General features: G+C 43.0%; 1 protein-coding gene across 3 annotated transcripts in view; it reads left to right on the top strand.

Annotated features, from left to right (window-relative positions):
• Positions 1-9,535: 9,535 nt before the first annotated feature.
• LOC129825394 (CYFIP-related Rac1 interactor A-like) overlaps positions 9,536-12,702 on the top strand; it is a 52,683-nt gene continuing 49,516 nt past the window's right edge. For 2 of the 3 annotated variants that reach the window (XM_055885482.1, XM_055885480.1), the window contains exon 1: positions 9,536-9,663. The gene's annotated coding sequence lies outside the window, so the exon portion shown is untranslated. Of the gene's footprint in view, positions 9,670-12,702 lie in introns of all 3 variants that reach the window. The other variant, XM_055885481.1, reaches the window with a different exon arrangement.

Raw genomic sequence — 12,702 nt, 5'->3', positions numbered from 1 at the left:
GTGTGCTTCTTTTCAAAATAGTCGAATTAATGAGATAAACTAAACTCCGTAACCGTCACCACCGGTGGGAAGCACCATGACCACGACAACAACAACAACAACAACAATCATGTCTGAGTAGACAGCTTGCTAGGAAATAACTGATTCAAAATTCTAATCTTGATAATCTCATGTAATTATTGTCTTACTCTGATTTGACAGTCAATTTGATATGCAAATTATTTCCAGGTCTCACAACAAATAGATCAATATACATATAGCCACCAGGATTTAGTGACGCAAATTAGGGATTCATTTCCAGCATTCACAAGTCCACCTAGCCTATCTATCTTATTAAAGTCAATAATGTTTTCCATAATGTCTGACACTAATCTGATTAGAGATTACCAGAGGATTAGGGGTGCAGTCAGATTAAATTATGGGCTGTGACACTGCAGTGCCATTTCAACTTCTATCCTTACACTATTACTCCCTCTCTCTCCATGTCTCTCCTTTTCATCTCTCCCTCTCTCTCCCTGTCTCTCCTCTTCATCTCTCTCTCTCTCTCCCTGTCTCTCCTCTTCATCTCTCTCTCTCTCTCCCTGTCTCTCCTCTTCATCTCTCTCTCTCTCTCCCTGTCTCTCTTTTTCATCTCTCCCTCTCTCTCCCTGTCTCTCCTCTTCATCTCTCTCTTCCTGTCACTCCTCTTCATCTCTCTCTCTCCCTGTCTCTCCTTTTCATCTCTCTCTCTCCTTGTCTCCCCTCTGTCTCTCCTCTTCATCTCTCTCCCTGTCTCTCCTCTTCATATCTCCCTGTCTCTCCTCTTCATCTCTCTCTCTCCCTGTCTCTCCTTTTCATCTCTCTCTCTCCTTGTCTCCCCTCTGTCTCTCCTCTTCATCTCTCTCCCTGTCTCTCCTCTTCATCTCTCTCTCTCTCTCCCTGTCTCTCCTCTTCATCTCTCTCTCTCCCTCTCTCCTCTTCATCTCTCCCTCTCTCTCTATCTCTCCTCTTCATCTCTCTCTTCCTGTCTCTCCTCTTCATCTCTCTCTCTCCCTGTCTCTCCTTTTCATCTCTCTCTCTCCTTGTCTCCCCTCTGTCTCTCCTCTTCATCTCTCTCCCTGTCTCTCCTCTTCATATCTCCCTGTCTCTCCACTTCATATCTCTCTCTCCCTGTCTCTCCTCTTCATCTCTCTCTCTCTCCCTGTCTCTCCCCTTCATCTCTCCCTCTCTCTCCCTGTCTCTCCTCTTCATCTCTTACCTGTCTCTCCTCTTCATCTCTCCCTCTCTCTCCCTGTCTCTCCTCTTCATCTCTCTCTCTCCCTGTCTCTCCTCTTCATCTCTCTCTCTCCCTGTCTCTCCTCTTCATCTCTCTCTCTCCCTTTCTCTCCTCTTCATCTCTCTCTCTCCCTGTCTCTACTCATCATCTCTCTCTCTCCCTGTCTCTCCTCTTTCTCCCTACACTCTCCCCTCCTCGCTCTACCTCCCTACACTTTTCCTGCACCACAGACACGTCAGCCAGTCCCATCAGCTACTGCCATCTCTGACAGAGCACCAAGCCAATAATTTGGCTGTGGCCCAGCCATCGATCGGGACACAAAGGGAGATTGTGTTGCCATCAATAACCCAGGAATCCTTTACAGCCAGCCGCCCCAACCATGTATGGCCTGCTTTCTTAGAACGTGTGCCGCTATGCAATAACACACCCAGGTTCTCACACACACACACACGTGCATACAAACATGCATACACCCACATACACAGGTGTACACACACACACCCAAACACATGCATACACACATGCACGTGCAGTTCGTGTACACACAGCCACATGCAGTGCAGTCCGTGTACACACAGCCACATGCAGTGCAGTCCGTGTACACACAGCCACATGCAGTGCAGTCCGTGTACACACAACCACATGCAGTGCAGTCCGTGTACACACAGCCACATGCAGTGCAGTCCGTGTACACACAGCCACATGCAGTGCAGTCCGTGTACACACAGCCACATGCAGTGCAAGCACACACACACAAACACACCTCTAGTTTCCCATTTCTATGTGTGAGGTGAGAGAGGAAGCATTAAGTAAACAAACAACAAATGCAGTCAATCTGAGTGTTCTTTACCAAGGGAGTCTGGGTAATGAAGTAGCAGAGGCTATGATAATGTTAATGAGATCAGATGCCCAGGAAGACCTAACGAGAGCTTTGGAGTCTCAAATGCTTGGCAGATCTGAGAACGGCTGTCTTCTGTCAAGGATGTGATGCAGAAACAGAAACCAATTAGTTGGACAATAGTGTATGTGTGTGGGGTGGGTGTAGTATAGGTTGTGCATGTGTGTGCAGGTGAGTGTCTGTGTGTGCCTGTGTGCGTGCATGTCAGGGTTTCCGTTAGCCGGTTTCCGTTAGCCATATATTTTTTTAAAGCCGATATATAAACATTAATTAACGTAACCAAATTACAGAGATTAACAATTAATTTACTACTGGTGACATGGGGAATATATATTTTAAATGTTTCATCAAAGGGCAAACCATTCATACAATGAAACGATGAATGTACAAGAATAGACAGCTGAGCCATTGTGGAGCCATTTCCGCCTGACTGATGTGCCCAAATTAAACTGCCTGTTGCTCAGGCCCTGGAGCCAGGATAGGCATATAATTGGTACCATTGGTTGGAAAGAAAACACTTTGAAGTTTGTAGAAATGTTAAAATCATGTAGGAGAATATAACACAATAGATATGTAGGAGAAAATCCAAAGAAAAACTAACTGGATATTTGTTTTTTTTGAGAGATCATCCTCTTACAATGGCAAGTATAAGGTCATACTGAAAATTAGCTCCCTGGATGCAATTCCTATGGCTTCCACGGGGTATCAGCAGTCTATGTTCAAGGTTTCAGGCTTGTAACTTAAAAAACAAATTAGAAATAACAGTTTTAGTAGAAGTACACAGTCTTGGAAATTCGTGTTTGCGTGCGCCATGAAGACAGAACGCACCTGCTAAAATCGGTTTCCTATTGAACATACTTCTTTCCGTAAGAAATATTATAGTTTGATTACATTTTAGGGTATCTGAGGAGTAAATAGAAACATATTTTGACTTGTTGAAACAAAGTTTAGGGGTAGATTTTCGGATTCCTTTCTCTACATGTTGAACGAGTGGATAACTCAAATCGATGACGCCAAATAAACTTTTTGGGATATAAAGAAGGATTTTATCTAACAAAACGACACTACCTGTTATAGCTGGGACCCTTTGGATGACAAATCAGAGGAAGATTTTCAAAAAGTAAGTGAATATTTTCTCGCTATTTGTTAATTTATGAAACCAGTGCCAGTGGAAAAATATTTTGATGTGGTGGGCCGTCCTCAAACAATCTCATGGCATGTTTTCGCTGTAAGAGCTACTGTAAAACGGACCATGCAGTTAGATTAACAGGAATTTAAGCTTTCAACCGTTATAAGACACTTACATGCACCTAAATGTTTAATATCCATAATTTGTATGATTATTTATTCAGTTTCACCGAAAGTTGTCCCGCTAGCGGGACGCCTAGCCCTAAATGCATTACCATAATCCAAATGTGATTTCTGTCATTAGGAGCACTGTGAGTGGACGCCCTAAAGTAGAAGAATCTGGTAGTTTTCTGAAATGGCAGGTAAATTAAATTCACATTTTCCTAAGGGAAACCCTGGTGCATGTGTAAAAGACAAGCTGAAGCCTGGTGTGTCTGAGTGGATAAATTCACACCATATTTCAGGAAATGCTATTTTCAAAGAACAGCGGTCATCCTACACATTGGTGTGAGACACTACACATTCTTGTCACTTTGGTTGAATTACAGCAGCAATTTACCCAAACGGATGACCCTGTAGATCCCTCCTGGCCCAGCAAAGAATCTTTCTTTTCGTGGCGTTCTCATTGAAAATACTCTCATTTCTCAAACTGTCATGTGTCCTCCCTCTGGCACAGCCGTCGTTTGCCAAGCTGCTGAGAGAGAGACACACTTGGGCTGTGAATTCAGCTTTCAAAACAAGGTGACATTTTAGATCACTGCATACATCTGTTGGCCTATTACTCAGTTGGTTACAAACATTTATATTGGGACCCACCAAAAGGAAATGTGGACATGTCATTTAACATTTCTTACTTCAGTAAAGCAAGAAACTTTGGTGAAAGGCTCCCATGTTCAAAATGGAAAACAATGAAACATTGGAAGAAAAATGTCTGCATTCATCACTCATTCAAGTCATTCAGGACAGTATGTACCAGGGAGTAATCTGAATATACTGCACACTGGTATTTTTCCTTTAATTCACAACCAAAAACAGGTGAGGTTTCCCCTGTGTCTGAGGGCATTCAAATCAGTAAAATTGGAGACTGCTGTGCTTAGCTAGAATGATGAATTGTGCCGAAAAGGCCCACTGACAGCATTTTCAGGCAAGTTTTTTGCTTACCATATTGTCTGGGATTTGAAGAATAACTTCTGTTCTGCAAGGTTTTCCAGGACACAACTGCCTCAGCCTGGGCTTCCGAGTGGCGCAGCAGTGTAAGGCACTGCATCTCAGTGCAGGAGGCATCACTGCAGTCCCTGGTTCAAATCCTGGCTGCATCATATTGGGAGTCCCATAGGTCAGCACACAATTAGCCCAGTGTTGGCTGGGGTAGGCTGTCATTGCAAATTAGAATTTGTTCTAAACTGGCTTGCCTAGTTACATTTTTTTTTTTTTTACAAAAACCTCTTCTTGATGAGGCCAAAACATGTCAACGTCAAGTTTCCACCACAAAGTCTTCTGCATTGGAACTAATTGATGCACTATTGCTGTAGCCCATCTGAATTGAAGCCCTCAATTCTGTTTTATCATATTGTGGTAAATGCTGAGCACCCCAGAGGATTAAAGTGTCTTCCATCTGCAATGGAAAAACATGTTGTTATTTCAAAATCTGTTAGGAACTCGGGTCTCTTTCTAGAGCTCCGACCTGAAGATCACTGACGTCATCAAATCAAGTGTATTTATATAGCCCTTCTTACATCAGCTGATATCTCAAAGTGCTGTACAGAAACCCAGCCTAAAACCCCAAACAGCAAGCAATGCAGGTGTAGAAGCACGGTGGCTAGGAAAAACTCCCTAGAAAGTCCAAAAGCTAGGAAGAAACCTAGAGAGGAACCAGGCTATGAGGGGTGGCCTGTCCTCTTCTGGCTGTGCCGGGTGGAGATTATAACAGAACATGGCCAAGATGTTCAAATGTTCATAAATTACCAGCATGGTCAAATAATAATAATCACAGTAGTTGTCGAGGGTGCAGCAAGTCAGCACCTCAGGAGTAAATGTCAGTTGGCTTTTCATAGCCGATCATTAAGAGTATCTCTACCGCTCCTGCGGTCTCTAGAGAGTTGAAAACATCAGGTCTGGGACAGGTAGCACATCCGGTGAACAGGTCAGGGTTCCATAGCCGCAGGCAGAACAGTTGAAACTGCAGCAGCAGCACGGCCAGGTGGACTGGGGACAGCAAGGAGTCATCATGCCAGGTAGTCCTGAGGCATGGTGCTAGGGCTCAGGTCCTCCGAGAGAGAAAGAAAGAGAGAAAGAGAGAATTAGAGAGAGCATACTTAAATTCACACAGGACACCGGATAAGACAGGAGAAGTACTCCAGATATAGCAAACTGACCCTAGCCTCCCGACACATAAACTACTGCAGCATAAATACTGGAGGCTGAGACAGGAGGGGTCAGGAGACACTGTGGCCCCATCCGATGATACCCCCGGACAGGGCCAAACAGGAAGGATATAACCCCACCCACTTTGCCAAAGCACAGCCCCCACACCACTAGAGGGATATCTTCAACCACCGACTTACCATCCTGAGACAAGGCCGAGTATAGCCCACAAAGATCTCCGCCACGGCACAACCCAAGGGGGGGCGCCAACCCAGACAGGAAGATCACGTCAGTGACTCAACTCACTCAAGTGACGCACCCCTCCTAGGGACGGCATGAAAGAGCACCAGTAAGCCAGTGACTCAGCCCCTGTAATAGGGTTAGAGGCAGAGAATCCCAGTGGATTCAACCTTGTTTATTTCCCGAGTTCCCAGTTGTTTTGAAAGCACCATAAATCCAGAGAATGACAGACTTTGATGACAAAGTTTCATGACAAAATTTGCCCACGAAGGACTGCCTCGCCACCTTCCTGTTCAAGTGAGCACAGCACAACAAGGTGAGTCCAAAAATTTCTTGTATGCTGCTGCATAAATGATGTAATATGCCAGGGAGATAAGTATACTGCAGCTCATAAAGTAATACTAAGTGTATGTTATTTAGTAAGCTGTAAGTAGCCCATGTGTCTCACCCTAATAATTTGGTCCCTTTTCCCCTCATAATTTTGTGTACTGTTCAGACTTGGTGGTGTTGTGTATAGCCTGTTTTATAGAAATGTAATCATTGAATATTGTAAGAGCATTCATTGTCTGCTTATATGCCCCCTTTATTTATCCTACGGTTCTGACTTGGTGTACAGGGAGGATACTGTAAGAGGTCACATGTTCTGAATTCTCTCGCTGTACATTTCAAAAGTCCTGAACAAATAGTTATATTGACTACGTCCGTCCTAGCTCGCTCATTAATGTCTTAATCGAAAAGACGGATTGCCTCTTATCTGCTCATTGTCCCCTTATGCCATAGTTTGTACATCTCAACTGTCAGTAGAAACCACATTTGTTTCAGCAAGTCAGCAAGTCAGCCACATCAGCTATGTGCTTTAAAAAGGCAGTAAATGAGGCTGAACGAACTGTTTAGCTGCCAGACAAGGCTCCGCTGATAGCAGTGGTGGAAAAAGTACACAATTGTCATATTTGAGTAAAAGTAAAGATAACTTCATTGAAAATAACTCAAGTAAAAATGAAAGTCACCCAGAAAAATACTACTTGAGTAAAAGTCAAAAAATATTTGGTTTTAAATATACTTAAGTATCAAAAGTAAATATATTTGCAAAAATATACTTAAGTATCTAAAGTAAAAGTACAAATCATTTCAAAATGATTATAATAAGAAAATCCGTTTTTTTTATTTATTTACAGACAGCCAGGGGCACACTACAACACTCAGACATCATTTACATACAGCCAGGGGCACACTACAACACAGACATCTTTTACAGACAGCCAGGGGCACACTACAACACAGACATATTTTACAGACAGCCAGAGGCACACTACAACACAGACATCTTTTACAGACAGCCAGGGGCACACTACAACACTCAGACATCATTTACATACAGCCAGGGGCACACTACAACACAGACATCTTTTACAGACAGCCAGGGGCACACTACAACACAGACATCATTTACAGACAGCCAGGGGCACACTACAACACAGACATCTTTTACATACAGCCAGGGGCACACTACAACACAGACATCATTTACAGACAGCCAGGGGCACACTACAACACAGACATCTTTTACATACAGCCAGGGGCACACTACAACACAGACATATTTTACAGACAGCCAGGGGCACACTACAACACAGACATATTTTACAGACAGCCAGGGGCACACTACAACACTCAGACATCATTTACAGACAGCCAGGGGCACACTACAACACAGACATCATTTACAGACAGCCAGGGGCACACTACAACACAGACATATTTTACAGACAGCCAGGGGCACACTACAACACAGACATCATTTACAGACAGCCAGGGGCACACTACAACACTCAGACATAATTTACAGACAGCCAGGGGCACACTACAACACAGACATCTTTTACAGACAGCCAGGGGCACACTACAACACAGACATCTTTTACATACAGCCAGGGGCACACTACAACACAGACATCTTTTACAGACAGCCAGGGGCACACTACAACACAGACATCATTTACAGACAGCCAGGGGCACACTACAACACAGACATCATTTACAGACAGCCAGGGGCACACTACAACACAGACATCATTTACAAACGAAACATCAGAGGCAGTAGGGATAACCAGGGATGTTCGTGAGTGTATTGGACCTCTTTACTGTCCTGCTAAGCATTGAAAATGTAATGAGTACTTTTGGATGTTGGGGAAAATGTATAGAGTAAAAAGTACATTATTTTCTTTAGGAATGTAGTCAAGTAAAACTAGTCAAAGCTATAAATAGTAAAGTAAAGTACAGGTACCTAAAAAACGACTTAAGTAGTACTTTAAAGTATTTTTACTTAAGTACTTTACACCACTGGCTGATAGCCAGGTGTAGCAGCGGTAAGGTGTTGGAACTGCTGTAGAGACAGCTTTATGTAGGCCCTAATAGTTTGTGGGCACTGTTTGTCACCGTTATAGTGCAATTAATGTATTGTTTAGTGTTGTGTTGTATAATGACTTTGCTGGCATGCATCTTAAACAGTTTTATTTTTTTTGCCCCACCAAGATTTACATTTGCCACTGACGTAAACATAGACAAGTATGCAGTGCCTGTGCCTCAAAGTAACCCCTCACCTTCCATCGGTCAGTATGTATTAAATGACTGCCCTCTGGTGGAATTTATCTACAACTGGCCAACGTCTGAGCCACTGTATGTGCATTATCCACAGGTGACACTAGACATGCCAGGGACAGCAAGACATATAGCAGAGTATGATAAGATATGAACTATGCACATTGTCCCATCATTCAAATAACGAAATGTCCTCCTATTCAAGGCCAGGTAAGACATACGCCAACTGACTACACATACTGTTGTATTTAAGTCCCCGGGCACTGTAAGCTCACTCTAACAACTCTCTATTGCAAGGATGGCCATCATACTGGCTCTACAAATCTGTCATGTCATGTCATCAACTTCAAGGATCCGATGCCTCAAATAATAATGGTTTGTAATGAATGCATGGTATTAGGTGTACGAGGTTGATAAGTGTTACAGTAGGCAACATACGTTTCTTGGAGAGGCAAGCTGTTATGCTCTATGGCCTTGATATTTCTCAAAGGCTGTTAATGTCATTTTTTATGTCCATAGTGGAGAATGTTGCATTGTAAATCGCAACCCTGGGGGCATGTTCTCTGCCTATGTTCTGACATGCCTGTGAGCACATCAATCAATCTTTATAAAGCCTGATTATAGAGTTGGCATTGCACAAAGGAAGTATTACTTTACACAGTGGATTCGAATTTCCCCAGAGCTGTGAATCCATGGCAATGTGGTGTCTTCTTAAAACGTATATAATACTGCTAAATTTTAAAATATAATTCGTATAGGTCAACATCTTGCCATTTTATGAGTACCTTAATCACATATACAGATAGGAAATATAGAAACATGAAAAATCTAGATTTAACAATATTAAAAATGAATTCCAACCTCTTACACTCCAGTATCATGTAATTATTTTTAACAATTTTCCGGTTTAATTTCAGCAGTACAGTGAACCACGCCCACAATACTGTTTCAACGTCACTATTGGCCAAAGAGGAAGCTAATTTATGTTTTATTGGTCGATATCGTACGGGTCCTACATACTAACCAATGACATTTGTGTATGGAAGATACGATTTTTACTGCGTTGGAGGGAGGGGTACACTTGTTGTTGTACCATTGAAAGTTGGGGGTGAAAGTGGCGCTATCGGGGTGCAAAGACGTCGGATCTCCCATTCAAAAGTTGTATTCGAAGAAATCACTGGTAAGTGTAAGTGACCGGTCAACTTTTAAAAACCGTTTTGTGGCTAATAAAGAAACGATAGTGGCTGAAAATGGTAGCCAACGTTAGCGACGCAGAATCATTCACCGTCAAGCGAGTTCACATGGATTGAATAAGCCGCAGGTAGTGATATTGCTAACTTAGCTAGCCTACTCGTGTTAGCCCAAATCTGATTTCATGCATGGTGCGTTAGCTAGTTAGCTACCTTAGTCCATTAACTAACACTTGCCAAATTACAATTTCAATGTATCAAATAATAACCATAAAACTTCCAAATACGGAGTTATTTTCTGTAATTTAATGGTTCTGGTCATGAGCGTGACATGAGTGCCGCTAACTCATTCATCGATAACTGAACCTGCTGTATCTGTGCGTTAAGTATTAACGCCCCGAAAGCTCTGCAAGCTTATAACGTCAACATACTTTCGTTGATCACCAAATATGGAGTTTCGCTGAGCAACTAACTTAATTTACTCCCGTTATGGTCGGTATATACTTCCAAAAAAGGTCTACATACACATTTACAACCAACCAACACCGGGGGGTACTAAGCTAACATACGGAATTGTTTTACTTTGGTCGTACCTTGGCTCATTTAGCTATTTGATTTTGAATTTTAGGACCCCTTTAGGTATCCCAAAAAATCTTTGATAAAATATTGATATAACCCATAGAGAAGCATCGAAAAACAAATTCATAGATGGCAAATAATAATAAATCACAAGTAATAAGATATTGAAGTGTCCAATATCTAAGATATGTAAGAAAGCTCAGGACATATATATGTGTGTGTGTGTGTGTGTGTATATATATATATATATATATTTTTTTTTTTTTTTTTTACCATTTAACCTCATATTGTTGTTGGCACAACTTCCGCTATACTTCAATTCGTTTGTATGGGTTACCTTCAGATGAGTTCCGTGACACTTGTAGGGGTCTCACAAACTCGGTCGTGTTCGTTAGTCTCCCATTTTCATAGAGTGGTTCATAAGTTTGTAGGCCAAACCGTTCATACACTACAGACATTTTGAAGGAAAAGTATTGGTGCAGGTACAGCCAACTAAGCGCATAAATAATATTGTGATATATTTTGAGTCCTCTATTAATGGCCTGTTCAAACTAGGCTTGGGTGATATACTGTACACCGGGGTATTTAGACATGCCAACGGTATGATTTCCTCTCTTAATGGGGGTTGTGGGCACCACGCCTTGCGGGGGTGCATGCTCCTCCACTGCTTAGAAGTTAATTTATTTGGCACATCTATAGTTATGTCCAGCTCAGGGCTCAAGCTTTTAATTTGTTTTGTGAACTTTCTAGCTAAGTGGCTAGATGACAAGATCAAGCTTCTTGTCTCTGCTGTAACCAATTAATCCCTGCCTGGATCAAGATCAATGCTGCCTAAATTGTTTTGTGTATAAAATAAATAATAGTGCCTCTTGTGTGTACTTCCAGTAATACCGTATACTCTGGTATGGTACAGAAACGGTATGAAAATCTGGATACTGCCCAACCCTAGTTCACACGTATCTGCCCTCATTGGCTAGAAGGGTCCCACCTGTTCTCGCCTCCTCCTGCTTGCCTTCCATCTTTGAGGACATTTATTTCCATTGTTAGAGGGGTCACTTGACTATATTGTCAATAACCACTGAGAAAGGTTTTCGAAAGCTAAAGTCCTACTAATGAGTGAGCCAGACAACTAGCTAGCTATTGTGCTAACTAGTAGTTAGCGAGATAATTTGCTAATTGATATAGGTGCTAGCTAATGTTATTTAGCTGGCTGCTTAATCCGACCTTTGCATGTTCATAAACTCAGCAAAAAAAGAAACGTCCTCAACTGCATTTTATTTTCAGCAAACTTAACATGTGTAAATGTTTGTATGAACATAAGATTCAACAACTGAGACATAAAGTGAACAAGTTCTACAGACATGTGACTAACAGAAATTGAATAATGTGTCCCTGAACAAAGGGGGGGGGGGGGGGGGGGGGGGGGTCAAAATCAAAAATAACAGTCAGTATCTGGTGTGGCCACCAGCTGCATTAATCTCCTCCTCATGGACTGCACCAGATTTGCCAGTTCTTGCTGTGAGATGTTACCCCACTCTTCCACCAAGGCACCTGCATGTTCCCGAACATTTCTGGGGGGAATGGCCCTAGCCCTCACCCTCTGATCCAACAGGTCCCAAACGTGCTCAATGGGATTGAGATCCGGGCTCTTCGCTGGCCATGGCAGAACACTGACATTCCTGTCTTGCAGGAAATCACGCACAGAACAAGCATTTACATTTACATTTAAGTCATTTAGCAGACGCTCTTATCCAGAGCGACTTACAGAGCAGTATGGCTCATGGCATTGTCATGTCAGGATGAGTCTGCAGGAAGGTTACTACATGAGGGAGGAGGATGTCTTCCCTGTAACACACAGCGTTGAGATTGCCTGCAGACAACAAGCTCAGTCCGATGATGCTGTGATACACCACCCCAGACAATGACGGATCCTCCAGCTCCAAATCGATCCCGCTCCAAAGTACAGGCCTCGGTGTAACGCTCAATCCTTCGACGATAAACGCGAATCCGACCATCACCCCTGGTGAGACAAAACCGCGACTCGTCAGTGAAGAGCACTTTTTGCCAGTCTTGTCTAGTCCAGCGACGATGGGTTTGTGCTCATAGGCGACGCTGTTGCCGGTGATGTCTGTTTAGGACCTGCCTTACAACAGGCCTACAAGCCCTCAGTCCAGCCTCTCTCAGCCTATTGCGGACAGTCTGAGCACTGATGGAGGGATTGTGCATTCCTGGTGTAACTCGGGCAGTTGTTGTTGCCATCCTGTACCTGTCCTGCAGGTGTGATGTTCAGATGTACCGATCCTGTGCAGGTGTTGTTAATCGTGGTCTGTCACCGCGAGGACGATCAGCTGTCCCTCCTGTCTCCCTGTAGCGCTGTCTTAGGCGTCTCACAGTACGATCATTGCAATTTATTACCCTGGCCACATCTGCAGTCCTTATGTGTCCTTGCA

Source organism: Salvelinus fontinalis, chromosome 27 (genome assembly GCF_029448725.1).
Source record: "Salvelinus fontinalis isolate EN_2023a chromosome 27, ASM2944872v1, whole genome shotgun sequence".
Lineage (NCBI taxonomy): Eukaryota > Metazoa > Chordata > Actinopteri > Salmoniformes > Salmonidae > Salvelinus > Salvelinus fontinalis.
The sequence above is the reverse complement of the archived record's forward strand: the minus strand, read 5'-3'. Positions and strand labels throughout refer to the sequence as shown.